The following is a 5,141-nucleotide window of genomic DNA, read 5'->3' on the forward strand; positions in this document are numbered from 1 at the left end:
CCAACCCTACACGTGTCATCATCTGGGTTGGGGTAACTTGAGCGTCATTTCTATGTAGTAACCAGCTGCGCGGCCAGGTCTCCTATTCAAGGAGTAATCTAGCACGTAACACGCTCTAGAACACCACCCGACAAGGCGAGTATCGGATGCAACAAAGTACACCATCTCTGTGATATCGCTTGTCGCAAGTACCACCCTCCTTATTGCTACGCCATGCATGTTCCAGCTGAGGAAACCTTGCCACCAACGAATGTCCACTCTGGGAATCCCGTCGTTGATGAGCAAGTTGTTCCCTCCAACTCACTCGACCTTCACGCCCCATGCTGGCGTAACAATCCTCTTACTGAACCTACATGCTTGAACTTACTCGTCTGAGCCTCCAACAACTTTAACTAAGTTTATTGGGAAACTCGGGCGATGTGCTCCTTGCGGCGATGTCAGATCACCTGATCTTCCATTATCTAACACGTCGATGACACACAAACCCGGCGACAACCGACTATGTACACTGCAGAGCGCCACTTCCACGAACGGCGACTATGCTCACTTCTGAACCATTCATCTTTCTCTTGTCCACGTGTCCTGCTGAGCACGCCCCACCTAGTCACTTGCTAGACACGTCATCACACCCGATGACCTGATCGGTACATTCTCTGTCATTATTCTTGTTCTTGGTATAATCGAAAGCCACCTAAAGGTTCCCTTTGTCCAAAGCCTAATCGTTCTTCGAAATCTCTTACGAGAGGACCTAGACGCTTCTACACCCGATCATTCATGTCAAAGATCTGCTATCGTTTTGCTGCATACTGGGATTGCAATTTTTTGTCTTTAGGCACGCAAACTTCTGGTTATACAGGTCTGGAAAAGTTCTGTTCAACCATTTTATGAATTCTTTTCTTTAAATTACATATTGAGATGGAGTTGTATTTTATTTTAGGGGATCCTAAAAAACATTTCAATGATGTGGTTGTTAAGAATGGGGTTGGTTTAGGATTTGCGGCTATAGGATTCTCTTCTCATATGGATGGACCTGAAGACGGATCAGACGGATCTGGTCTAACTGCAGTTGGTGAAGCAAGATTAATCCCTGATTTGTCTACTCTAAGGAGAATTCCATGGTAAATAATGTTTTTCTTTACAGGATATGAGCTTTTTGCATAAATTAAACTTTCTTTTCAATTGATTCTCAAGTTATCAAAAATATAATATTCTCCAATAAATTAACGATGGAAAAGATCAAAGGGAGATGTCTTTTTATTATTTATATGTATTGATTAACATCAAATGTATGTAATAAACACAAAGTTGTAACTTAATATTGAAATTATGAAGCTATCATAAAATTAGAATTTGGACTTACTTAAGGAAAGTTTAAGTTTTCTTTCCATATATACACACACAAACTGCAAATTCAGAAGTAGCATTCCTAGTTCTCACGCCACCAAAAAGCAAAAGAGTGTGAAGATTTGAAAGCAGAACAATGAAGCTTGGTTTCTTTTTGTTCTCTCTAGTTCTCTACCTGATACTAGAACCTGGGATCTTCAAAGTAGAAGCTGATGACGATGATGATGAGTTTGTGAAAGTAAGAGGGGTGCAACTAAAGTTAATTAAATGAAGTGATTTACAGTAGAGAGACACTTGGAATCTAGTATTGTGTAAGTGTTGTTGATGCTACCAGATTTGAAGGAATCACAAATATTTTTTGTATCTAGTATCTGCTGGTGATTGAAGTGTTTCCAAAATCACTTGGTGCCCAGATCTGTAATGACACTGTTACACATGTTATCATTTATTTGTCTCCTATATGAAGAAAGCTGCAATCTCTGTAGTATAAGGTCTTTTACTATTAAAAAAATGAAGGCTGCTTATCTTCTTATAGAGCTTACATGATAAAGTATTCAATCCTTGCAGCACACATTCTTCTAGATAAAAAAATTGTCTCAAAAAGTGTTTTAGTTTCTGTTGTTAAGGAAACTATTTGATAATTTTGTATACTCATGTTCTTGGGTCATACCTTTAAGATTTGGAATAACTCATTAAACATGATATCAAGTTTTCCTCATTCATCTTAGATGTTAGTTTAGTGGTCTATCCTCTTCCCATTCATTATTGCCATATTCATTTAATTGAATCATATATGCAGTAAGTGCTTGATTTCTTTCTTAGTTGCTTTTCTTATTCACTATAACACATTTCATCACAAAAACTTAGTTTAAAAGGCAGAACCAACAATAAAATGTATTATATAATAACAATCTATTTCAGTTCATCCATTATATAAAGACCATCCCAGTTTTTAACATCTCTCAACTATATCTCAATTAGCTTTTTCTCTTTCTTACGCGTATTTTACTTGCTAGGCATGGTTGAGCCTCCATTCAGCTCAAGGGCTATTCCAACATTGTTCATTCTCTGTTTCTTCCTTATTTTTGGGAATTTCCGCAATGCATAGGCCAGAAATAGACATGACAAATGGGAGGTGAAGTATGAGTATAGGTCCCCTGATTGCTTTAAGAAGCTTGTTATCACGGTCAATGGAATAACTCCAGGACCCACCATCCAAGCTCAGGAGGGTGACACAGTTGTCGTTCAAGTTAAAAACACTTTGATCACAGAAAACCTTTCCATCCACTGGCATGGGATTAGACAGGTTTGGCTTCATCTTCTACCCCAAAATATTTTTTCAAAAGATAAGCTTAAATAAAAGAGATTTAAATGATTAATTTAGACTTTTCATTTGTTCTTATTGATTATTCACGTGTAGGGTTTGTATGTGGTAGATTGGAACTCCTTAGTTTGATGGAACAGAAGGGGTAACTCAATGTCCTATATTGCCTGGCGACACATTTATTTATCAGTTTGTTGTAGACAGGGTAAGTTCTAAAATTCTAACTTATATTAACCCACATGAATAATCATGTTAATTCCTTATCTTTTGTTTGTTGTTGGCTGTTGAATTCTTTCATACATAACACCAAAACAGTTCTTAGTGTCTTATTTGCTTGAATGTTTTATGTCACAGCCTGGTACATATCTTTACCATGCTCACTATGGAATGCAAAGGGAAACGGGGCTATATGGACTAATTCGTGTGGCACTCCGTGACCCTGAACCCTTTACCTATGACTTTGACAGAAGCATTATTCTGAACGATTGGTACCACAAGAGCACTTATGAACAAGCTGCTGGACTGTCTTCGATTGCCTTTCAATGGGTGGGAGAGCCTCAAGTAAATTAATTGTTCAATGCAAAATCTACCATCTTTTCTATTTCCTTTCTTCAATGTGTAACTGTTGGTTTTATTCTTACTCTTTGTATATATTTTTGTTTTCCCCAGTCACTTCTGATTCATGGAAAAGGAAGATTCAATTGCTCCAAGTTTCCAAGCTTGAGCACTGATGTTTGTGACATCAAAGTGTTCTCCCTTTATACAAACTGTGATGCCAGGCAAAACATACCGACTCAGAATTGGCAGCTTGACTGCTCTTAGTTTCCAAATAGAGGTAATCAAAGGTTTTGTATATAAATAAATTTTCATACAAATTCTTTCAATTAGCTTGAATTGAAGTATAACTTAAACTGAAACTTTTATTTATTTTCTGTTATAATCTTCTTCCTTACATGTCTTGTTATTCTTTTTTTGCCACTTGATAATAACTTCTGACCTATCAATGCAGGGCCATAATATGATTGTGGTTGAAGCAGATGGTCACTATTTTGAACCATTTGTGGTGAAAAACCTCTTCATATACTCTGGTGAAACCTACTTAGTTTTGGTGAAAACAGACCAAGATCCATTAAGGAACTATTGGATCACCTCAAACGTGGTAAGCAGAAAAAGAACCACCCCATAGGGTTTTGGTCATTTTCAACTACTACCCCAATGATGTAAAGTAAATATACATGAAGATGACCAAGGATGTTGTACTTGAAGGGTCATCTCAACAAGCAAAGAAAGACTTCACCACAAGGAGGAATGGACAAGGACCAAAGCACTTGAAGTTCTTCCTATTAGTCTTTTTAAAATTATTAGAAAAATGTTGTAAATAAGTGGACTCACATAAAGGATCTAAATAGTAAAGAATAAACAAAAGTAGAGTAGGTTTTATGTAGAACATAAAAGGAAGGTGTAGATATAGATATAAAGGGTGCCAATGTACAAAAATCAGTCACACCTTCCATGTGACATAAAAAGAAGGTGTAGGTGCAGTTTTAGGGAGGTGTCAAAGAAAGAAACCAAGTCACTCCTCCCTTGTGACATGTAAATATGTGCCAAATTCAAATGCTTCTCATTTGAATTTTCCCACTTTAATTGCAGTCCTCTCACACTAAAAATAGAGGTGCTGTGCTCATGTAAATTCAGATTTGGAATTTGAAGAAAAGTTACTCTACTCAAATTGAGAGAGATTTGTGTGAGACTTGTTCTCCTACTTTTCTTATCTTGTGAGTTTGGGAAGCTCTCAAGTGGTGGCATCTTGCACTTATCTTGGATCAATCAGCTTTTGAAAAATATTTTTCTTTTTAAAACTAGATTGATTTAGTTGTGAATTTGATTAAGGAATTTTAAATCGTGGTTTTAACCGATTAAATGTATGTCCTTGTAACAACTTTTCGAAAATCTGTTTTAACTGATTTGGTTGTTTAGATTTGCTTTAACGTTAGCATTTCAAGTATTATAAATATGTTTTTGATTCAAACGTTTAATGATTGATGGAAAAATAAAACTTTTGATACTCTGAGTTGAGATTGATTTGAGAGATTACAAAACTGTTTGTGAAAAGGTTTCTACCAAGTTTTTAGCAAGATTGCTTTGTGTTTTGTTGACTTTCAAAGAACTAATCTATAGGGTGCTGGTGTATTGTGTTTTACCAAGTGTTTTCTAATCCTGTTCAAGTTCTTGTAATTGTTCATATAACACTCTGTATAACTGTGTAAAATCCGGTAAAGTCAGTGGGATTCTGGCTTGAGGTGGTTGTTGTGTGCAAAGAAGGTGAGTAGGCTTTGTGAGATTCAAAGTCACCTCTTTCTGTGTGAAGTTTATGTAATCTGTGATTGATTGCTTAGTGGATACTCAGTGGTTTGACTGAGGACTAGATGTAGCTCTGTGATTCAGTGAACCAGTATAATCTCTGTGTGTGATT

At 36.5% G+C, this 5,141-nt stretch overlaps 1 pseudogene; it reads left to right on the plus strand.

The window, feature by feature from the left end:
• The first annotated feature begins 1,480 nt into the window (after positions 1-1,480).
• On the plus strand, positions 1,481-4,231 carry LOC137809135 (L-ascorbate oxidase-like; annotated as a pseudogene).
• Positions 4,232-5,141: the final 910 nt, after the last annotated feature.

This window comes from Phaseolus vulgaris, chromosome 2 (genome assembly GCF_000499845.2).
Source record: "Phaseolus vulgaris cultivar G19833 chromosome 2, P. vulgaris v2.0, whole genome shotgun sequence".
In the NCBI taxonomy this organism is placed as follows: Eukaryota; Viridiplantae; Streptophyta; class Magnoliopsida; order Fabales; family Fabaceae; genus Phaseolus; species Phaseolus vulgaris.